General features: G+C 38.4%; 2 long non-coding RNA genes across 2 annotated transcripts; both read left to right on the top strand.

Annotated features, from left to right (window-relative positions):
• The first annotated feature begins 6714 nt into the window (after positions 1 to 6714).
• On the top strand, positions 6715 to 10216 carry LOC126913272 (uncharacterized). Its single transcript, XR_007708133.1, has 3 exons — positions 6715 to 6817; positions 9377 to 9611; positions 9731 to 10216. It is a non-coding gene; the product is annotated as an uncharacterized LOC126913272 (long non-coding RNA).
• Positions 10217 to 21055: 10839 nt separating this feature from the next.
• LOC126913273 (uncharacterized) lies at positions 21056 to 24634 on the top strand. Its single transcript, XR_007708134.1, has 3 exons — positions 21056 to 21159; positions 24160 to 24271; positions 24576 to 24634. It is a non-coding gene; the product is annotated as an uncharacterized LOC126913273 (long non-coding RNA).
• The last annotated feature ends 291 nt before the right edge of the window (positions 24635 to 24925 follow it).

The raw sequence follows: 24925 nt of genomic DNA, 5'->3' as shown, positions 1-24925 counted from the left end.
CTGAACTACCTCCAGTATGTCTATATTGCTCTTGCACCTGGTCCCACACCCGGGCACAACACTCCAGATGTATCTCACCAGTGCTGAGCAGAGAGAAAGGACCCTCCTTGATCAGCAGGCAATAGTTTCCTTCATGCAGCTCAATATGTTTTTAGCACTGCAAGGGCACATTGCTAGATCATGGTCAACTAGTTGGTCCTTTTCTTCCAAGCAGTCTAGATGGTTGGGTACCAGCCTTTCTTAGTGTTTGTAGTTATTCCTTCCCAGGGGAAGAAATTTGCATTTCACTTTGTCAGACTTCACAAGGTTCCTGTTAGCCCATTTCTCCAGTTTGATGAGATTCCTCTGAGTTATAGCCCTGCCATCCAGTTTGTTTACAATTCCATCCATCTGGATTATGTTTGTGAATTAACTTGCTGAGGATACACTTAAATATTTATTGGCTCCAGCTCATTCTCTGAAGAACACCATTGGTACTCATCTATCACCTGGACTTTGTACCACTGACATCTACCCTTTGAGCTCAGTGGTCCATTTTGTCTGTTTTCAGGTGTCATTACTGTAAGTTATATTATCCCTTAAAACAAGCAAATGAACAAACAAACAATAAGGAAATAAAGAAACAAAAACATGCCATTTATTTGTTAGGTCTGAAAATCCTACCATCTTCTATTATACTTTCTCAGACGTGTTCTTCTGTTCTTGTCTGTCTTTTGTTTGTTTTCTTCCAGAAAAAATCAACAATAATGCTGTCACATTCTAACTTCTAAGGAATTTTTTTTAAAAAGTTAATTCTTAAAAATCGATCTTCCAAAGGGTTATCTGAGTTCATGACACCTGGATGTAATCTGCGAGAATTTTCTGGGCATTTCTACTCTTATTTTTTTAAAGAAATTTGGCAAAGCAAAAATGCTCACAGCTGTTCTTCCTTTCTTCACAAGCTACTCCTGAAAAAAAGACCTCTTGAACTAATATGTAAATGTGTATTGCTGCATAATTAAGGATTAAAAAAATGAGGCCAAACTCGTCCAGTTTACTTTTTCCAGCCAGCCTTGTATAAATGAGGTGGCATTCTAAAAGAACTTGGTCTTTTCATTTCAATTGGTACAGTTCCAGAAGACCGTGTACGAATAGAAATATTTATTGAAAGTGAAATGTTCCAGACTTAAGCAGTGGGTAGAAACAGCGAACTCCTGAATAGAAATTAGTATATAATTGTATAATATTTTTATCTTTTTTTCCATACAGTTTTCCTTAAATTATAAATAATTTTTATCTATTTCAAAAACTGAAGTTGTGTTGCTGCTTTGGTATTTTTGAAAATCTTATTTTAGTGATTATTAATCGTCAGTCAGATAGCAGATAACTTTTTTTTTTCTAATTTATTTTTCTCCCATTCTGCATTAAACATTTCTATGAGAGCAGTTTAGTTCTCTAGTTGAGTGATATTCATAAGTGACCTACCATTCAAATATATGTCTTTATTTTGGCTTGTAGTGACTATCAAAGTTCATCTTAGTCCCACTCTAAAAGTTAATGGCAGACTTCCCCTAATATAACTCTGCTGCATGTTAAAATCAAAAAATAAAACCCCTACTGAAGTAAGGTGGAGGTAAAGACAAGATATTATGAAGAGGCTTAGAGCCCTATCCAAAAATCATGGTTTCATGGTTGAACCCTTGATCAAAAAAAAAAAAAAAAAAAAAAAAAAAAAAAAAAAAGTCAGAAAATTCCTGACCAGCTTTAATTTGAGCATCATAAACAATTTCAAATAACAGCTACCTGAAGCAGCAGTAATGATAATAAACAATTGCATTTCCCTTTCCTTCAGTCCCTTGACTCATGATGACAAAGAGAAAAGCAGAATACTACCTGTCTGTAACCTAGGACAGCTAAGGTCTGAGCCTTAGCTTCCTAGATATTTTTTTTTTTACACAAGGGAACACCTGAAGGTAATTACTCTGAAGGTTTTTCCAAAATGGCTGAATATCAATGAGTGAACAAATGCCCTGTGCTAGCAGGAGTGATCTGCCAAGTCTGATCCTGAATATCCTCTGACATCCCTAAACTCTAACATGCCTAATATAACTTCTGTGACTGCTGAGAAGGTGCCAGGGGTACAGGAGGCAGAGGGTGGTGAGGATAAGGTGTATTCCCTGACTAGGCTGCTCTAGTGCCACTTCTGATGTTAGATTGACCTTTCCACTGACCCAATGGGACATTTTTATTTTCTTAGTCTGGCAGGATGACCCAAGGTCTACACATGTGTGGTTATGGAGTTGGCTCAAAAAGCTTTCCACATCAAGCCTGTCTCATCTGCTCTCCCTTCTGTGGCCAGATCCTGTGCAAGATGTTCTCTGTGTCCATTGCAGCACTATCTATAAGATTACAGTGCCATCTTAGCTGTCCACTTTTTCCAGGAATTTTGATTTGAAATTTGAAACAGACACCAAAGGCAGACAGGTAGGCCCTGATTGCTCTGAACAATATTTCTGATTTTGCTCACCAGCTTAGGTAGTCAGATGTTGGCCTCTACCATGGGTTATGCCTTACCTCTCCATGCATACTCCACATTCTCCTCGGCACTCTGGCACTCCAGGCCAGAGGTGAGAAGAATGGCAGGGGAAGAGGATCAGAGAGGGAAGAGTAGGATGTGTTGGAGGTCATTGATGTGGTCAAGGTATCATACATATATTTTTTTCTTTTTAATGGAAATAACATCATTGTTCTTTGATTTCTCTCTGCCTTTGTGGCATTAAGTTTGTGTGCCCTTGCTGTGAGCAGAACCTGCTCAGAAATGGTGCCTGGATGGTTTGACTGGTGGGAGGGGAGAAGGACAATCAATAAAGCTTGGACAACCTCTTCCTGATTATAAAACTGCAACAGGTATTCCCAGCAGAGCAGAACTGGGTTTGTTGTAGAAGGAACCTGTGTATTAGACTTTTTTTTTGTCCAGGTTTGTCATCAAATGAGATGCATGGTGCTCATTTAGAATGACCTGAGCAGGAGTCACAGGTCATTCTCCAGTGAAGGTCACGTGTACAGTCCTTGTACAGGGCTTATAGCCCCTTTCCAGGGCAGTATCTTGTTGCTGAAGCAGCAGCAGGTTGGCTGGTCGTGGCTTGGAAGAGGAACAGCAGTGCTGCGATGTGGCAGTGGTGAAGCCAGGCCTGGGGGTAGAGGGGACAGCCTGCTGTGGTGCAGCATGTGCCATGTGGGCACAAAAGTGTCAGTACATCCACCAGGCCTGAAGCTCCCAGAACCTGCATTGGACCACCTACACCATTAAATCATTACATCTCTGATGTGGTTTCCAGCCCAGATCAATAAGCACACCCCTAAACTATTTCTAGACATGGTTTCAGGGTCACACAGGCCAGAGACCATATCCCCAGTCAGTATTTTCTGTGTGGCTATTTTCTGTATGGCCTATTTTGTTTGTTAAGGGTGTTTAATTGTGTCATGTCTGTGGCCATTACTGACACAGAAGCAGCCCTAGGGCCCTTCCTGTAACTCACACAAGGGCACAACAAGGCCAAACACTGATGATGAGGAGAAGTATTGAGCCTAGGGGTAGTGCCAAAGGCTCTCTGTCCCAGGACACTTTCCCTGACAATTGAGAAGAGTGGTTTTATGGAAGTGTAATACTTTATATAACCATTAAATACAAGCCCTAGCTTTGTTTTCTCTGTGACACACACTGTTACAGCATGTTAGGAGGATATCCTCCACCTCACTTTGCTGGCCAACGTGGCTGTATTAAACCCAGACTGGTAGACACAGGCTCACACAGGCCTTCCTGAACTACTTTTGCTCAGGGACCACCACAAGTGGCCACAGATGCTTCCCTGGTGGGGTAGTCCTTGGCTCTGTGCTGGGCTGTCTTCACATGCAGGGAATACAGCGAATTTATCCTTTCCTCACTTATTCACCACCTCCTGGGGAAGAGATCCCAAACCTAGCCTCAACATCTTTCCCTGTTCTTGTACACCAGCAGCCCTCTTTCTGTCCATCACTAAGAAAGCTTCCTTCCTGTTTGGGAAGTGGAGATTTCAGATGAAATATAGATTAAGTCTGGGGATCTGCTACACAATCATGTATTATTGATTTATGGCATCACTTTGTACTGCTAGCCAGCTACTTGCTTCCCCCAGAATCATAGTCAAACTCTGTCAGATTCTTTTCCTGAGACAGACACTAACTCTGGAATATATTTACAAGGTTTGAAAATCAGCGTGTAATTTCATAAAGCAACACAGTGCCAAATACACACCAAATATCCCCTGGCAGCAGATGTGAATGCTAGTCCTTGGAATTTGTATGAATTCCAGTTTAAGGAGATAATGAATTTAAATTGTACAGACCCACAGACATTAACAGGATTTACCAGATAGAGAACAGCTATAGTGATGTGCATGAACTGTATTTTATGGTTTTATAAGCTAAGAATTGGCAGACTTTGTTAGCTAGCATTAAGTAAGCGTGATCCTGAGTTATGTGCAACGCTGCACATTATGAGCAAACCACACCACTTGCCTTTTAATTAGTCCTGTGAAAGTTGCAGGGGTTGTAGGTCACCATAGGAAGGATACTTAGGGAGCAATAACAAATTAAGAAAGAAAGAAAATGCACTGAAAAGTTGTGACTGTGAAATTAGCAATAATACAGGGGTAGGAAATGGGAGAAGGCCTTCTGCACGTTTATTGTTGTCTTGAAACAGCAGCAAGAAAGCCCATCTATTTATACATTGTAGTAATTACCAATTTCTTGTCTCCACACAGTGATTATCTTCAGGCTCGGGCTTAGAGTTCCCCTGTTTCTATTTGCAAAAGTGCAGGCGCTTGCCAAGTCTGCACACAGTTCCCGCACTATAAAAGTGGAGAAACTCCAGATTTTGTCTAGTGCAATTGGCAGCTCCTTCTGAATCACTCCATAATTTCTATAGTTGAGTGTATCAAGTTAACCTTATACTTCTAAAAGTCAGTGTGTGTGCTCCTTTTCTCCTCCAGCATGTTGTACAATGGCATATCTGTGTTCAGTCAATGACGGGGGTGTGGGGGGAATACTCTCCAAGTCATGGCTAACTGGCCCTGTGCTGTCATTCTCTCTCTCCAGATGAAAAGCAGATGATGCTTTGAGTCTCTGTACCTTTAGTGCCAGGTGATGTACAAGAGAATGAAAGCAAATGTTTTTCTTTTTGGATGTCCCTGTCATCCTGAAAGTCATCTTAACCTTGCATGGTAGTTTCAAAACTGTGTGTGGGGAAAAAAAAAATTCTTATATAACAGCTTACTAATGTTGCTAGTTACTTTACTGATACATAAATAATAGCCCTGGCTGAGAGCTGCATGCAAAGCCCCAGCTCCACTGTACTTCCAGCTCAAAATTGAAACATCCTTGTGGCTTAGTCAGATGACAAACAACTTTTCAGTAGCTTGAAGTGCAGATAATTTTTGCTATATCTTCTGTTTATGCAGTTTTCAAAAGTAGAAACACAACCAGGTCAATCTTAAGTAGCTGAAAATTTAACTTTTTTTTTATATATATAAGATTAAGAGGGCTATCCATTGGGTAACCAGTAATGTGTTGTTATCTGGCATTACTCATTGAGTTTCAAAATGCCCTTGTAAATCAGATTCCTTCACAGGAAGGAGTTCAGATTCACAAAGTGTTTTTTATGCCTTTTGAAGAGTTTTGCTGTGGTTATTATGTTTTACCTTAGCTTTAGTGGATAAGCTAGTAACAAATATTGCATTTTTCTTACCATCTCTGAATGGTTTGCATGGCAAATTTTCCCACCAGGGCCCCCTGTTTATCAATACCTTTATTAGATATAGATTTGACAGGTTTAAGCTTCTGGGCTTTGGGAAGGGGGGGTAGCTCGTGGACAATGAGTCTTTAGCACATTCAGCAAAAGAGGTCTGTTCTTACCAAGCAGGGTGAGTCATAAACTTAGAAGCAGCTACAGTACAGACAGATGACAGAAGGTAGTGAAAGAAATGCGTTGAGTTTTTATTTTGTTTTATTTTTTTTCTTATCTGAAGCTTGCTATAGTTCCTCATCATTGGAATGAAGAGACTTCATTCATAGACATGATATAGATTTTCTGAGGGAAAAGGAGGACTTTAGGGGAAAAAAAAAAAAAAAAAAAGGCTTCCTGGTTTGAGTTCTTAAAAAATAGGAGTCCTGTCATGCTTCAGCACAAGCAAAAGAAGAGAATGGAGCAGAGATCAGGAGAGAGATGAGGCAGTCTGCTCCAGGAACTCGTGCATCCATGGAAGCCCCAAGAGCACACGTGCCCCACTAACCCTTTGGCTGTCAGTTCCTCTTCCCCTTGACCCTCTCCCAGTCTGGTGACTTAAAGCAAGTGACAGCCATGAGTACCAGCAGCAAGAAGAAAAAATAGCAGCAGATTTCAAGTTATTCCAGTACTGACAAAGTTGCTCAGGTTGCTGACATATGTTGTGGAGACAGATTTCCGCAGTATGCAGACTGAAATGCATAATCTGAACAAAGTTATGAGCCAAACATCTACAGTGTTTATTGAAAACATCCCTGATGTTTAAAATTCTGTGGTCTTTTGAAACCCAGAAATCCAGCCCTGCAGTTATTTCTCCCTTTCAGAGAGTAGGAGACACATATAGGCTTTAGGAACACGTGGGTTACTTTTTCCCCTCCCTCTTAGCAGGAGAGACAGTTTAGCCTGCTTTTCCTGGTTCACATCCTGGGATGAATCACCACAGACAAACAGCTCCAGAAGAGACATGGCTCAGAGGCCCATAGAGGAGAAGAGGAGCTGTCTGTCGCTCTGGGCACGGTACTGGATTACCGCACAGAGACAGGGAGAGTGGAGGAGAGTGATTTATGTGGGTGCCTTTATGAGGGTGTCTGGTTTTGAGATACTGAATGGGATTTTTCTTTGAAAAACAAACAAACACTATTTATATTTCTCTTAATTGTCTGGAAAAACTCACTCCTTCAGCCAGTCACTCTCATCTTCACTCACTCTTTTAACTCTTACTCAAGCTAAGCTGCTTTAAAAGTATTTTTGGAGATATTCAGGCTTGGAACTCTGTGTTCCTCGTAGCTGTTTTCAAATTTTCTTACACGATGTTCCTTTCCAGAGTGCTGAGGTTTAGACCAGCCAGAAATATGGATATTGTGGAGCACAATAGCAGACTTGTATCTCTTCCCCAATAACTACTTTAAAGGCTGTAACATATCTGCAGAAGGATTTTAGGTATATTTTAAAATGCCAGAGTACATTTAAAGACAGCCTCTTCTGATATTATGCATGACACCTCTTCTCTGCAAGGGTGGGAAGGGAGAAATTAAGTTAAGGTTAGACAGAAACATTTGTTCAAATGTACCCACTTTGGGTCTGTGTAAAGGGGTCCTGCAACTGTTGTGTCTGTGTCTATGTGTACACATAAGAGAAAAAGAGGGAGCAAGAGAGAATATTATTGTGGCAAGATGCAGAGCTATTCCCATCCACAAGACACTGGATTTCCAGAATTAACCTCTTGGAAATTCAGACCTCCTGCAAATACAAGAGAGAAAGGCTTTTTCATGGGAGAACTGCTAAAGTTCCACAACTCCACACATTCATACTCATTTCTTTCATATTTAAATGCCAGATGTTCTGTTTGCACATTGCTTTCCAGTACTATCCCAGGAATCTATTCACCTGCCTGAGACTGTTCCATGTACCGCAGCCTAAAAACTAGAACAGATTTCAACCTTGTGTAGTTAATACACAAGAAATCTTTTAAGGTATCTTTTTAGAGCATTGCTGCAACTGTAAGTTGGATTCCTGCCATGTGCACCAAGAGGACGTACTACCACATCTCTGAAAATTTCCTGCAGTTTGTGTTCTGGCAAAAAAGTTTCTTTGCTGCTGCCCTGGATGTTGCTGGAAGTGATCTGTGTCTCTGTTGCTGGAGGTAGCACAAGCAGGGAGAAAAGTTTGGGATTCCTCCAGTCTGAAGCAGATCATTACTTCCTCAAATAAAAATTTCGGATTATTTCTCTTTTCAATGTTGCCACACGTACCATTATATTGGTCACACCAGTTAAATGTTTATCACCACACTTCTCATTTCTGCGACATATGAGTTTTCATGGAACACATTGGAGCATTTAGACTTATAGACACTCGTGTACTTGCAAAATGCATAATGAATTTTTCTGTATATAAAATATGGAGAAGTGTATATAAAAACATGTACACAAACACACATAAATATGCCAAATCCCATGGTTATCTCCTTTATTGACAGCTGTTTGATTATATGGAGAGTGAAAGTATGCATTAGACCTACTTCATTTGATTTCTACTCAGTGTAAAATTGAGTGCAACAAGCAATTGTCCTACAGTTAAAATAAATTCAAACCATACTGTTCGTTCCTAGGATCCTTCTGTGCTTTAAAAGCTCAGGCAGATTTTACATCAAAAAAGGGGTGAGAACATAAATTTTCTCTTTAAACAGCACATACCCATTGTCATGGATATAGATCATGAATATCCATCAAAATTGCTAGGTATTCTCTCTTCCTTATCTAGGTGCCTGTATAGAATCTGTTGTAATCTTGGACTCAATAATTTAAAGGGGAAAATGTCTTTTTATTGTATGTTTCCCAATGTTGTGATTGTGTCCTGACATGCAATTATATGTGCTAATAGCCTGACAATTTCTGTGATGTGAACCAAAAAGAACAGCTGCATTTCTCTCACTAGTCTTTTTGTGGAAGGCATTCCCTACTACTTTTTGGGAGGGGTTTTAACCAGAAAGAAAAAAGCTTTCAGAAAAATATCCCATGAGAAGTGATTTGCGTTGGTAGCTGAAAACATTCATTAATGCTTTAGCACACTCTTCTCTAGCTTGTCTGGAGCAGGGTGAGTGTGGACCTCAGAGCACCTCCACGGAGCACCGTGACATAACCCAGTGACAGCTGCTTGTACGGCTACGTAAAGTGCTTAATGTCTGACTTTCACAGCTATTTATGTCATTCAGCATGCTAATAGGTGCTTTTTCACTATTTCTATAACAAATTGGTTCAAAGTAAGGTACTCGTGGCCCTACGATACAAAGAAAACACAGTGCTACCACTAGAGTTATTTTATTTCCCACCATCAGTGCCAGGATGGTGCATACATTATGGGAAGTGGCAGGGCTGTGGGACAGTACAAAATTTGAGTCTCTGCTTGCACCCTTACAGACAACAGCTAAAACTAAAACCAGCAGCTGCACTGACTTTCAGTGAAGGGCAAACAATTTGGTGGTAGTTCTTAATTTTAGTTGTATTGATCATGTGACATTACATTATCACCCTGTGCTTTCCCATCTCATTTCTTTCCTTCCTTCTTTTTCATAAGCTTCTTTCAGGAGTAGCTGCTCTCCTGACTCAGACAAGACTGCACGTGAATTAATGGTAGCAGCCACCTTGGAAATGACTTTGTTATTTATCAGAGACTGTTTGAACATATGCCAGTTTCCCCCACAAGGCCTCATTCAGGACCCATCAGGATCAATGGAAAAACTCCAGTTAATAAGACCTTGATGCAAGTCCAGATCTAATTTCAAAAGTCTCCCAAGAAGGATCTACTTATGGTAATACAGATTATGGTACTTGATAACTCTCATGCATAGGTATATTTTTAATATGACAGAAAGTGTATATGCTCCCATTCCCCTACAGAAAAGCTCATGTGTCCTTGGGTTTTTGGCAGATGTTGAAAACAGACCAGAAGCAGATGATGTAAGAGCAACAATATGTCCCTGAGCAACAGCAAAGCAGCAGGTGCAGGAGAAGCATATGCCGCATTCCCAGCAGCAGAAGCAGCCATGCAAAGGTCTCTCAGGGACCGCATGTGGGATGCATGCTCCACTTTTCCTCTGGCACTGAGGGATGTTAATAAGCCTGCATCAAACCAAGCAAGTAATTTACAAACTTAACTTTCAATTATGTAATAATTCATAGAGTAAACACACAGACTTCAGTACAAGAGAATTTCTCAGGCAAAGCAACCTGGGCCTTTAATAAAATATCTTATTTTACTTCTAAATATTGAATGTCCAGAAATAATAATAAAGGAAATTAGAAACCTTAGCTCTGACCCTATCCCCAAAACTATCCCACACAGTGAGAAACATGAAAAGTTTCCATTCATTTATTCAAAAAAAAAAAAAAAGACATTACTTTCAAAAAATACTTTATAAATTTAATTTGAAATGTTTGGATCACAGCACTTCTGAGACATTCTTTATAAAATAATAAAAATAAAAAATAAATAGAAAAGCAATGGTTCAGTGACTGAAAGCTTTTGTTCTGCTGTTCAACCTTCGCATGCTACTTTGCTACCAATGTACTGAATAAAAGTATGTCCTTTATGGTTAAAACAGAGAAATTCTGGATACAAGTTGTCAGTTTTCCTCCAAAGTCACATTATGGTCTTCTAAGTAGAGTTGGACAAAAGTCTGTTTTATATATTATGTATATATATATATATGTATGTATATGCATTTTACCTTGAGATGAAACCAAGACTTTTCTAAAATACAAAATAAAGAGAAAACACACTTTGCATAAGAGCCATCAAAAAGCAGCCAGTCCATCAGAGCATAACCTCTTTCCTGCATTATGCAGGATCTGTTCCTAAACTCCTGCTGTACTACACTCTTTCATGTTAGTGACTTGAAACTCAGTTTGGAGTATTAGGGTCTCTTTTCTCTTTCTGTTTGGCTTGGCTATAAACTTTCTTATTTGGACGTATAGAAGGCTTGTGATTTTTTATTTATTTTTTTAATATTTTTCTTCTTAAGAAATATTTACTTTTAAATCTCCAATTCTTCTCTTGATCCATTTGGTTATATTTAGTGAACCTGGTAGGAACCTAAAAAAATAAATTAAAAATATTTTTTATGCTTGTTCAGGTAGTAGTGAAAGGCCACAGCACACTATCTAAATTGGAGAAACAAAGCGTCTCCATTGGCCTAATTTTTTATCACTTAGTGATCTAAAGTATAACATGACAAGGATTTTGTGAATTATGCATGTTTGGAATAGTTTGCACTGTCATGGATGAAAACTAATGCAAAATATCTGGATCAAGTATAAGCAGGAGTAGGAATTCACTTTGCGATGACCATTAAGACGTATTTCTAAGTGCATTAAAGCGTTGATAGAGTTCTCTGTTGTTACTGATGTCAAGAATCAGTACATAGCTGTATTGGGTTTACGTGGCAAGGGTTTGGTAGTGGGGGGGCTGCAGGGGTGGCAGCACTCACTGTTTGTTAGAAGCGCCCAGCAGCTGCCCCATGTCAGATCAAAGCCAGCTCCAGACGGCTCCAAACGGGACCTGCTGCTGACCAGAGCTGAGCCAGGGAGCAACGCTGGGTGGGCCTCTGGGAGAGCAGATTGAAGAAAGGGGAAAAAACGCTGAAGAACAGCAACCGGGAGAGAGAGAGAGGAGTGAGAACCAGCCTAGCAGAAACACAGATCAGTGCAGCAGGAGGGCAGGAGGTGCTCCAGGCAGGCAGCAGCAGTTCCCCTGCAGCCTGTGGAGAGGCCCCTGGTGGAGCAGGCTGTCCCCCTGCAGCCCATGGGTCCCACATGGAGCAGATCTCCACGCTGCAGCCCGTGGAGGAGCCCCCGGTGGAGCAGGTGGATGTGGCCTGGAGGAGGCTGCGGCCCATGGAGAGCCCCTGCAGGACCAGGCCCCGGGCCGGAGCTGCAGCCCGTGGAGAGGAGCCCACGCAGGAGCAGGGGGTCTGGGGGGAGCTGCCGCCCGTGGGGGACCCGTGCTGGAGCAGTTTGCTCCTGGGGGACGGACCCCGTGGTACGGAGCCGTGTGGGAGCAGTTCTTGAAGAGCTGCTGCCTGTGGGCAGCCCACACAGGCTCAGTTCGGGCAGGACGGCATCCCGTGGGAGGGACCCCACGTGGAGCAGGGGCAGAGAGTGACCAAGAAGGAGTGGCGGGGATGAAGCATCAGGGACTGGTCGCAGCCCCCGTTCCCCATTCCCCTGTGCTGCTCCGGGGGAGGATGTAGAAAAGGGTGGCGAATGGGGGGGAAGGTGGCTTTAGTTTGCTTTTAGTTTCTCACTGCTCTAGTCTGCTAGTGATAGGCAATAAATTGTCTTACTCTCCCTATGCTGAGTCTGTTTTGCCTGTGATGATAATGGTTGAGTGATCTTCCTGTCCTTATCTCAACCCTTGAGCCCTTTCCATCGTATTTTTTCTCCCTTTCCCTTTGTGGAGGGGAAGTGAGAGAGCGGTTGTGGCAGAGTTCAGCTGCCCATCCGGATAAAACCACCACAGAAGCTAACCTTGAATTTTATTCAGAAATTATTGAAGGTATTGGAATGGGAATTCATGGAGTATCTGATACCCTTGCTATATCAACCTGTTTGATAAATGGCAGTGATTCAAATTTACCCACCTGATTTTGCTCTGATTTCTTAAACTAGCTATGTGAGGTGCCCAGAAGCCTGTGTTTATGCCCTATACTTCTAACTGCCACAGAGATATGAGGCTATAAATCACACAGCTTTTAGGAGATTGAACACTATATGACAGTGCCGTGATGAAATTGCATTTAAGTCTTGGGACAAAACACTCCCAAGAACTTTGAAGTTCTTTTTAAGTGAATTGCTGGTTGTAGTAGGAAATGAACAAATCAGTGTTTCCAGATAAACTACAGGAATTTCCTGGAGCCTAAAGGGAATTAGAAGGTTTGTGAGGAGCTTAAATGTGTCAGCATTTGTTAGGAAATCATAGAATGCCTGTCCTTAAACGCCAGCTGATTACATACCCATACAAGACAGTCTGGAGAAGACAGTAACCAGCATGGCAGCCCTTGTTCCTTCCAAGAAAAGGGAAAGATTTCAGTTTGAAAATCTGAATTTCTTTAAGGATCTTTTGAAATTATTCTGCAAAGAGGTGTTCTGTTAGAGTGTTAGAAGGAAGGACAGTGTAGAACATAATGAATAACAAGCTGGAAAATCTCCAGAAGGATAAAATGTTGTAGATATGAAAGAACAAATTATGAAGCCAGGTCCCAAATAAGCATTCTTCATCTTTTATCCTTTTTCCCGTATTTGAATCTAAAAGGCACAATGGTTGACATCATTCTGTGATAGTACCTGTAAGTCAGAAATTATTCACAATCATAATTATCTTTATATGTGAGCTCAATTTTGTTCTCCTAAATAAGTCATGCTTTTCAAAAATAAATACATATTTATTTATGCAAGTGAAAATGGAACATACCTAAAATGAACTTTGTGACAGCTGGCAATGGATCTTTTGGAAGCAGATGCCAGCTGGGGATAGGCAGAGAGCATTGTTTTCCAGCCTCTCCTGCTCCCCAGATCTGCTACTGCTTCAGAGACTCTGCACAAACAGGAATAAGAACCAGCTGTGCTAATCCTAGGCACACACCGTACCTCAGGGAAAATCCCCATAGAGGATCTGCAAGACATTATTGCTTCCATTTATAGTGAGTAGAGTAGAGCAGTGAATCTGTCTTGAAATGCTGGGTTTTGTTCCTTTGAAAAAGAGGAGCTAAGAATGAAAAGCTGGACTTGACTGAAACAAAAGAAATCATTTTGAGGCTTTTGCATACATCAAATGAAGGCAAACAGCTCAGCTGCTGTTTCAGTTGCCAATACAACTAGTTTTCTTGGGACTTCCACTTGCAGAGCCCCAGCCTCTGGCCAATCTGAATCCTTTCACAGTCTTGGGAAAGAGCATTTTCTAGCTTCCCTCAGCTTCTGGTGAAGCTACTCTGCTCAGCTAGCTTTCCAGATAGTTTAAATTATGTTGTAGACCCTCAGATACATGGAAGGGATTTCCAAAATATACATGGGAGAGAGGCATCTTTCTGTCCACTGTGTCTTTGAAAATGTCCCTGCAGATGCAAAAAATATTTCTTCTACTGTCCTGCCCCTGCCATCCAGCTGCAGTGCTACCAGATCCTGCAGGCAGGATAAAGACATATAAGAGAAACCAGAAGCATAACATTTTGTAAAGGTTTTCTAGAAATTCTTATTCAATTCTCTTTCATTTTACTTTGTTTTTATTCTTTTTCTTGTTTCCTCCTCTTGGTCTGGTTACAGTATGCAGTTGTTTTCTGTCAGCAAGACACATGCAAAAAGGTTTGGAAATTCAAATTCTAAAGTTCTGTAGTCTCTTAAAGTCCCAGCAAGGGCTGGTTTTTAATCCTTTAAATATCAGGATTTCATTAAAGCTTTTTTTCCCTCCTAATTCTCAGTATGAATCACAACTGAACTGCGCATTAGGCTGTTTAAACAGTAAAGAATTTACACAGAGGAAATCCAGCTGTAGTGTAAATACTATTTAACAAGATTTTTTTAAAGACATAGTCCTGGAAAAGTCATTATAGCTATTTGTTTGCCAGAAACTATAGGAATAAGAGAAAAATCCTTTATATGTCATTTATTACTGTCACTTTATAGGTCAGGGAATTATAAACAGCTTTAAGTATTTTGCAATAGCAGCTTTTTATTCAAAACTCTTTTTAAAATGCAATGTTTGGTATTTAGCTGCTGCAATTCTTCAATGCATACTTTCAGTCACTTCAGCTGAGTTGCCTACAGTTTTTACAATTATGAATGCCAAGATGTTTTTATAGCCACATGTTAATGCTACTAGTTTTGCTTACTGTGTGTATAAGTCTTGTACCAGCATAGTGACTGTCAATCAGAAAGTCTCTTTTAAAAGTACAGCTGGTAGATGGTTTACTAATGGCTTCCAATTCACTTAAACTTCGTTAAGAGTTCCTACCATAACCTTTTATGGCAAATTTACATAAAACTCACATAAATCCCATAAATATTTACTACTTCTCATCAACTTTAATTCCTTGTCCTGACACGTTATCCATACGAAATTTAGTATAATCTATTGGTGGGGTCTTGTAGGATTCTAGGGTCTTTTTGTTGTTGGTGGTGGTGGTGGTTTCAATACCCTGAAGCTCCCTAAAATGCATACAGAAATATGCTTTGACTGCCCGGCTGTTTTAAAGACAAGATTGTCCTATAGCTTTTCACTTTATATGAGAATAACGAGGGGCTCCAAAGATCAACTAATCTCCTTGCAATGCAATATGTCTTGCTTTTACTGTACTTCTGAGATAATGCATACACTAGGTTTTAGTTCACTTAAGAATAAATTTTATATTTTCATTGACCCAAAAAACTTTGTAAAAGAATAAACTTTAAGTATACAATAAAACTTCAGTGGGATTACTTAGATGGTGGAGTACCCTCTTACTGGATTTGCAGGTTTGTCATTGGTCCTTACATTTTGAAAAGAAGGAGAACCGTTGCATTTACATAGCACAAGAAAACAGAACGAAGAGACAAATATTCTCTATTCAAAAGGTGGTAAAAACAATAATGTGGTACAGCTGAAAAATTAAAATGTTACAGAAGTAGTATAATCTTTTTGGCAAGTAAAAATTCTTAAGCTATGAAAACATATGAAATCACTATTCATTTTAATTTTCCTCACCGTTGTGCTCTTAAAATACAGCAATTACTTGTACCAACAAAGACCAAACCAGATAAAGAAGTAACTAAGCGCAAAAGCCTTAAAAAAAACAAACAAACAAACAAAAAAAAACCACCTGCTGTGAAGTAAACCTTATCATCAAAAAGACTTTATCATACTTTTCTAATCCTTCACAGTTTAGGTCAAAAATAAAATATAATATGTGAATAAAAACCTTCAGTGGGAGTTCATATGGTGCAGGAAATCAGAGAACACTTAGGAAATAAGGACGGATGATGACAGTTTGAAAAAAAACAAAACAGAACCCTCCTCAAAATTTCAGTCTTCCGAGCATGATATCTTTACAGATTTATGTAAGGGTAGCATGCTAATCCAAGGTTAAAAACAGAAGAAAGTCTGCTATGTTTGTGTCATCCGTGCTTCCCTTTCTGAATGTTAAATTACCTGGGGCAGCAGCTCAGTCTGTGTGCCAGACTGACCAGGGAGATTAGATCCATATTCCACTCCCCAGATTAACGTTTGTTAATTGTTTGTCAGCAACAGAAGATTCATTCTTCATGCTTTTACAATGAACAGACATTTTCAAGCCCCTTTCCAAAGTAAGGATATTTTTGACTTAAGCACCAGTCCTATGAGTGTTCATATCAAAGAAGCCCATATGTTGGACCTCACATTCAGTCATTAACAAGTTGGAAAATCGGGTTTTGCAAGAACATCATCTTGTTCTGAGGCATCTTTCTGTTGTAATTTCCTCCCTGCATTCTCCCATTATGTATTTTCAGTCCTTTCCTTATTCTTTTTCAACCCTTCTCCAGGTTCTTGCTTTCCTTCACCTCAGGAGAAGGGTCAGCACCTGAGCAGTCAATAGGCTCAATCATACAGATGATAACGAACTCAGGGCATCATCCTTTTTAGTGGTACCACGTTGCTGAACTGACAACATAATGTCGCCAAGAGAACTGGTTGAAGATTCAGTTGTTTGGGACTAAATGCACAACCATGATTCAAACCCAAATCTTAGGTTCATTGCTATCCAGACAAATCCTGAGATACCTGGACCAGGTATTGACCTCGTCCAGGTATCTCAGGATTTGGCTGGTATCTGATACCAACCACCTGTGATACCTATTTTCCTATGCATTGGCTGCCCTAACAAGGGTAGGCTTTCCTCTTACTGATCCCACTCTTTTTGTAACAGAGTCTAAAGGCAGAGGAGCCTACAACTCCATGCAGTTGGATCTCATGCATTATTGTGGGCTTGCATACTTCATCCAAAACCAAACTTGATGAACTTACTTGGACAAGAAATTTGAACTGTTACAAAGCTAAACTGTGAACCACAAGCCAAAGCCAGGAGACATCAGAATCTGTCTAGGCTCAAATCTTTCCCAGGGAACTGGATGAAATAATTCCAGCAGGTGAAACTTGCTCCGTTTTTGGTGAAGAGGATAAAAGGATCTCAATGTCCTTGACAACTTGGCATTCTTTCCTAATCCCTGTTCTAAAGATCTATATTCTTCTAACCACTTAATCAAAATACAGTTATCAGGACATAAACACAAAGCATGAGATTCTCGGCAGCACCTCTGAACACCATCCAGGCCATCCAATTGCTATCATAACTCCTTGCCAATAAACATCGCAGGAAGATGTAAAACAAACTTACATAAAATACGTTAGGCCGGACTGTTTCTGAGAGAGCTGGGAGGGACATTGGGCCAAAAAAAATAAAAAATAAAAAAATAAATAATTTAAAATATGATGAGAAAAATCTTATTTAGAAAGATCATTCTGTTTCTACTTACTCATTTTTTCTGGTCTTCAGAAATCCACAGAAACCAAAAGCTGCATCAAGTCAGTTTTGATCATTCAGCATGCTTAATTTGATTATTGCTATGTGTCTCTGACATTACCTGCAGCTTAGAAGAATTTGTTTTCAATATGTGTTTGTGTGGTTCCATCAGCAGCACATTATTACTCTCATTAGCTATGTGGAATTAATGAGTAAAACCAAAAATAATTGGGTTATATAATTTCTGTTTTGCTGGCCTGGTGACACAGCAGCCAATTTCATGTATCACAAAAGAAACAGCACATTGAGTACAAAAATCAGTGTTTACTGATATGCACAATGTTGACTGCCGCATCGAGTAAGATTTCAGAAAGACTTGTCCTGCGTGTGAAGCTGAAAGAGCTGCACTGTTCCAAAGAGAGAGGGGTTCTGCTTTGCAGTAGCCTACTAATACCTTCATATACAAATAATTTCTTCAGACACAGAAGAAACTGTAGCAAAGCATTAATCTTTAGCTTGCAAGTCGCTGAACAGTTTCACAGGTTAAATGGACCAAGGGAATGGCAACCAAGTGAGATGCGGGGAGAAAGCCTTTCTGTTTTGGTGTTTCATGCCCTGATGTTCCTTAGTTCAGAAGTTCACTTAAGCTTCAGACATCTATGAATGACTAACAAATTACAGCTCCCATTTGCTGTTGAGAAGGTAATATTTTAGGAAAGAAAAAATAAAATAAAAGTGATTCCGTATTGAATAATGGTCATAAAAGCAGAATCTTTTGATGCATATGACTTCAGCTTAGAGGTTGTAAGAAGTGAATCTCAGACTGGACTACATCCATAATATTATATGGCAAGAATATTTTCTGTATTCATTATTACGACTTCACTGCAAGAGTAAACTAAAGCATCTGTGATAACAAGCCTTTCCTAATGTTCTGATTGGCTTAAAGTTCAGAAATTGACCCATGAAATACAAAAACACGCCAAATGGTGCTAACTGAAGGCTTCATCTGCCTGAAAAAAACTAAAAAGTTAACTCCAAGTCCAACACAAACTTTATAATCCCTTAAAGTAATAAGCATCTCTGGACAGATCAATTTATTCTAAAATAAATTATTTATTGTTTATTACCAGATCAATTTATCCTAAAATAAATGCATATGTGCCAGAACAAATATTCTTTGAGAGTGCCTGCTTATTAGTGTAAAGTGAATGACTAGCTTAAACTGAAGTGTTAAACTTGAAGATGCTATTTTTTTTCTCCCTTTTCATTACAATGAAATAAAGATATATCTTTAGAGTTATGAGAGTATTATAATAAATATTCAATCCTTTGCAGTGCCAAAATATATTTTTTTGACTTCAAGTTACCACACTGAATCTAGCCTGACCCCAAGCAATACTGTTCTGTAGTAGGCTACAGTATAAGATCATGTGTAAGTTATTCTTCCAGTTACAAAGACTAACAAACAGAAAACAGCAGAAGTAATGTTTTTTCTAATCTTCAGGGTGATTAATAAAAGTGATAGGAACATACTGAAAAATCTGAGTGTCATTAACATTCTGTTAAAGGAAAAATAAATCCTATTTTACAACAGACATGCTGTGAGAAGAGCAGTCCCCCTCAAACATGATAGTTGTCATATGAAATAAAGACATAAGAAATCCAAATGATTTCACAATTCTTAAGTATCTTCCTTCATCCATTGTTTTAGAGGAAAGGTGGCTCCTGTGGTTCTTTATGGCACCAGAAACAAAGGACATAAATACTTAACAAATGAACATAACTAAAATCTGAACAATTTTACCAGAAGATTTTTGGCTGAATTACTTCTATTAACTGTCTTTTCAGCCCAAAGTTTAATTTGGCAGCACTCAAGGGTTCTTAGTGAAGTTAGCACAGCTGATTACTTTCACGTCCAGCCATGCACAAACATTTCAACATGTTGAAAGTCACGGAAATTTGCTAAAAACATGAACCCCATGGAATTCATAGCTCCCAAGACAGCTGTAACAAAATGCAAGCAAGGGGTCCTGACCCTGCAAAAGCTCAGTTCATTAGGTTTATTCAGGAGAATAAGTAGTTCAAGTATCAGGCCTTCGGGTACAGTCAATATGATAGCAGCTGTCTGCTGTAACAGACATTCATTAAAACCTAGTTCATTATTATCTTGTTCATTCTACTACTATTTTATTTATCTGACTGTTATTTCTTCTCAAGTCTTTAGATGGGAACTCTTAAAGACCTGAAAAGCCTAATTTAATGTATGCATGCTACCTAAACACACCTATAATATGCTTGCTGACATGGGTCATTAAAAATCATGGCAACACAAAATGTAAATAATTGTTAGGTTGTGATGAGAGTGACAGCTTTCATAATCTAGGCTATGATTAAGATGGTAATGGATATATAATACATGACATACCAGCAGAAACTTCTTTCTCTTAGCATCAACATTTGAGTAAGGGCAGTATCTTTAAAAATACATTAAAAAGAAATGTGAATATTAGGTACACTCTTTATCGTTCTATGATGTACTCATTCAGCACGTAATTCAATCCTGAGTAAGGGTACTGGGTTATCCTGTAAAATGGAGATTATATGAGGTGAAATTTTTGAAGCAGGATGTCAGGACCTTGTAAATCCAGTTCCAGGAGAATTGATTAATTTTCTGAACAATCCTGTCTAAAATGTAAGGTGGGGGAGAGAAGTTGTCTGATTTTGCAACTTCATTTGCACATCTATAACTAATAAGAATGGTCTCTGTCATGGCTATAGCTGCCAATCTAACATCTCCCAAACTGTTCCTAGGCATGGCTCAGGAGCAAGCAAATGCCAACAACCATTTCTGATAGGCAGTCTGAATGTGACCACCACATTCTGGAAGGTAGGACTATTTAATAGTACAAATGACATCAGGCTGTGCAGCTGGCCTCAGGATCCTCAAGAAGGATAAAGCAAAACAAGATGTTGTCTTCCAGATCTTAAGGTTCAATCTTTCTGCATTTTCTGTGAGACTGGACATCAGAGCCAGACAGGTTGTAGAACTTCTTCATGTATTTTTTTATTGTTATAAAGTGTCACAAAGTTCATTTTTCAATTCATAACCACATTGATTTTAAGTTTTGAAATGCTTAATATTTCAAAAAATGCCATCATAATATAGTAAACAGTCAGTGGATGGGTGCATAATAAAAGTTAACAGAAGTCTGTGCTCACATGGATTTTACATTCATTTTATCTTTAAATTCTTGTCCCGTCCTTGGGGATGATGACAGGATGTTACCATCTCATTCATGAAACCTTGATTTACTTACTGGATTGCTGGATCCGAAAATGAAATCTGCCACTTGGTCTGTTGAGGTGGATTTCTCTTTCAATTTCTGAAAGGTTGCATGACAGCAGACAGGCAAAACCATATTTATTTTTAGAAATCCTGAAAGCTTCCAAAGGAAATAAATTAATTATTACACAATTATTGTATTAAGGGGCCTTGAATGGACTTGTCATGAAATTATAACTTTTAGGATAATTGTATCTAAAAATAAATAAATAAATAAAACCCAGTAAAGTAATAATGATGATGTAAAATGATTAGTTGTAAAACAGAAGAAAAATCGGGTCACGGCAAAGATAACCTTAATAGCATTTTTTTACATACTCTTTAGTTTTAAGCTTATCATAATATTGATATTCTATCTGTTGTGTGATTCAGGATGAAAGAGAGCTGAATGCTCTAAGAAGTGCAATAATGTAAGAATTTCACCATTTTATAAGTGTGAGTTTAACCTGCCATAAGGACTGTACTAAGATCAAAAGTGAAATAATGGTAAGTATGTTGAAAATAACAAAACTTTGTGAATTTTCTCAGTAGATCTCAAGGTATTTACAGATGTGAGTTTGTATTTCCTTATATAGCTGATAGATGGAGATAGTAAAGAATTAGGGAAAATCATGTACAGATCGATAGATCTCTTAGGTCCCAGCTGCCATGCAGCCCACAGGTTGCTATTGAGAGCTGATCATCTGAACAAACATGTAAGACAACTATTGCATTCCTACATGATTTAATTTATTTTTATGAGAGCAAGCAGTATATCTATGGACTTAGAACACATTTTAGGGCATTAAAAATATCTCTGTATCATTGTTTCTTTCACAAATAGCTGAGGGGAAATAAAAGGAGACCTTAGGAATTGATTGTTTCTTTTAGAACTTTTTCCTGCTCTTATACAACTCCACTTCCTAGTCTTTCTATCTAAATAACCACTTTGCTAATAACAATGAGGCTACTCATGAACAAGATGTTTGTGAGCTTGAAATGAAATGAAGGAAAGGGTGTGCAGGAATAATGTTGACTACAGGAACAGGTAAAACTACAAATAAAGCAGTGCTTTGGAGCACTTGAATACTGGAACAGGATTGTCCGCACTGGAAACCTGCTGGGGCAGTCCCAGGCACATCTCTGACCCACGCCCACCAGACGTTTCCCAAACCTTTCCCAAGCTCATTTCAGCTATTAAAATATTCATTACAAAAAGAAACCATTTTCAATAGGTGGCTTAGGTACAGCCCCCTGTCTTGGAGGGTAGGAAGTGTCCATAGTATAGACATCAGTCACGCTGAGTCAGTTAGGGTAAGTGCAAAAAAAAAAAAAAAGGCAATTTAATTTGCTTCTTTTAATTAACTACTATATACTTAGCTGGTGTACACCGGGCTTTATTTCTGAAGGGATTTTATACAACTTCTGCCTTTTTTCCCCAGAACAATATGCCATGGATTAAAAGACATCATCAGACCCAAAGTTTTGCGTTTATTGTTATTAACCATTTTCATTGTTTATACTCAGAATTCTTTTTTAAACTGTTATCTTTAATGTAATATTCCCTTTCTAAAGTGTTAGTTGTTGTTACTTTGCCCAGATGATAAGTTCAGCTGACCAAAATAATCTTTCATTTTATTTATTAATCTCTAGAGATTAAATATTCTTAAATAGCCAAATTGCCAGCAGTATTAGGATTAAAAATATCTTTAATAATATATTATGTAACATGTAACAGATATTCAAGTAAATCTGTTAATAGCTCACGAATGACCTGACGTAGTTTAATATAAGCAAATATAAAATTATGCCCTTTGGATATCTTAATATTGCCAAGTAAAACACTAAAATTAAAAGGCTTGTACAGATTCAAGAAGGCAGAAGGGGGTTGAGTGGACAGTTTATATCATCAGATCCTAATATCCTAGAATTTTCAAAATTTCAATTCCCTGAAGAAAAAGAAACACAAGCAAAATAAAATGGGAGGGGAATATTTATGCATATAAAATGTAAAATAGTAACTGGCAATCTGGAAGTGTTAGAAATTCTTGACAAGATAATTAACTCTTCTCTTCTATAGTTGTTTATTCATTTTGAAGACATTTCATTATAAAGAAAACTCATTTGAGTAGGAAGATAATAACATCAATGATGAAATAAAGAGTGAAACTGAGAACAATTTATACAAACAGGGAGATAAGGAATTTACATTTGTTTAAAAAAAAAAAAAAAAAAAGTTAATGAAACATTCTATGTCCATGAAAGTTAAATACAAGTTGAGGGTATTCTTTAGATTGCAGAAGGACACATTCTTATGAACATCAAGGATTGTCAAGGAATCCTACAAATAGTCAAGGATGGAAAAGTTATCACTCCTGTTATGTAAAAGGAAGATAGCCTTATTTATATATTTTTTCCTATGTTAGGTATAGCCTAACAAAATGCTTTCAATACTGTTCATGTCTACAGTAAACGCAAAAGAACTGTTGTAATCAAACTTCTTTAAATTAATCAAGATAACTGGTATCTTAGAGTGTTTAATCAAGTAGGTAATTTTTTAATTTTTTTTCATGAAGGATTACTTAGCATTGAGTTAAAATAACTACATCTTGTAATTAAATTAATAGAAATGAGTTTGAACCAATATATTCTAAACTTAAATGGGTCAGGAAATAGCTTAGCACTGGTTTCAAGGAAATATCCTCATGTTGAATGAATTTGTAAAGAATTCATTAATGAAACCAGAGTGAATGCCAAACATCATGTTGAGATGGAAATGTGGATTACCATGTAAACACATTATTGTCTTTTGAATCTAAAATTAAAATACAAGTATTGATATAAAACATGTTATGTATACATTCTATTTTTATAAAACAAAACAAAATATGGAACTACAACTAATCAATAAAATGTATCAAAAATGTTTATGAACCAAAAATACGTGCAAGGAAAATAAATTTAAATAGTGAAGAACTTTTTTACATATCAAAAAATATTTCAAAAATAACAGGTGTTGAAGCTAGAGAATTCTGAAACAGGAATTGCTCGTAATAATAGATTAGTTCTCATTAGTTTGAAATTATTATAATGATTTTTTATAATCTCATCTTGAATCCAAGAGTTGTGATTCTTGTGGTTCTTCTGGAATCTATTAAGTTCCTCACTAATCAGACAGCATTTGTACAAAAGAAATGGTACTTCTGATATAGCTCTGACTCCCATTACATTCTCTCTGACCTGCAATCACATTTCCTCAGACAGATTTTCAACAGATTTTCTCTTTCAGAAGAGAGAAGTTGTTCCTCCTGAGGATAAACATGGTCATTTAGATTATGCCCTAGAAGAGGACATCTGCCCTGCTAAAGCTAAATCACACCCAGGCTGTACCTCATACTTTAGACACAGAAAAGCCTCTAAGGAAAGTAGAATGAAAATTAGACTTAAGCTAGGGTCTGGTGGTGATATTTTTGTTGTGGTTTTCATTTTACTTTTCTTTTTTCACAGAATGAATCACAGAATCACAGAATCACAGAACTGTAGCGGTTGGAAGGGACCTCAAAAGATCATTGGGTTCAACCCCCCTGCCAAAGCAGGTTCCTTAGAGCAGGCTGCCCAGGTAGGTGTCCAGACGGGCCTTGAATATCTCCAGAGAAGGAGACTCCACAACCTCCCTAGGCAGCCTGTTCCAGTGCTCTGTTACCCTCACTGTGAAGAAGTTTCTTTCTCATGTTGGTGCGGAACTTCCTGTGATCCATCTTGTGGCCATTACCCCTTGTCCTGTCCCCACAAACCACTGAAAAGAGGTTGGCCAAATCCCTCTGTCTCCCACACCCCAGGTATTTATACACATTGATGAGATCCCCCTCAGTCTTCTTTTCTCCAGGCTGAACAGACCCAGGTTTCTCATCCTTTCTTCATAGGAAAGATGCTCCAGGCCCCATATCATCTTTGTGGCCCTCCGCTGGACTGTTTCCATGAGATCCCTGTCTTTTTTGTACTGGGGTAAAGGCAAGGTAAGATCAATAAAAGTATTGATCTTAGTAATGAAGGTAAAATCATAAAAGTATTTAACTATGAAACAATGCAAGTTATAACTAGCATATGCTAGTCTAGTAAGCTGCAGAAGTACAATGTTTGTAATTAGCTGTCATCAGTCTAACTACTTGGATGTTAATAACTTTTTTTTTTTTTAAGTTTTGGAGAAACCTATATTTTTGTCTGATAAGTAACACGCTGTGTTAGATTCAAATTTTTAAGAGCTGTTCATTGA

This window comes from Cygnus atratus, chromosome 3 (assembly GCF_013377495.2).
Source record: "Cygnus atratus isolate AKBS03 ecotype Queensland, Australia chromosome 3, CAtr_DNAZoo_HiC_assembly, whole genome shotgun sequence".
NCBI lineage: Eukaryota > Metazoa > Chordata > Aves > Anseriformes > Anatidae > Cygnus > Cygnus atratus.
The sequence above is the reverse complement of the archived record's forward strand: the minus strand, read 5'-3'. Positions and strand labels throughout refer to the sequence as shown.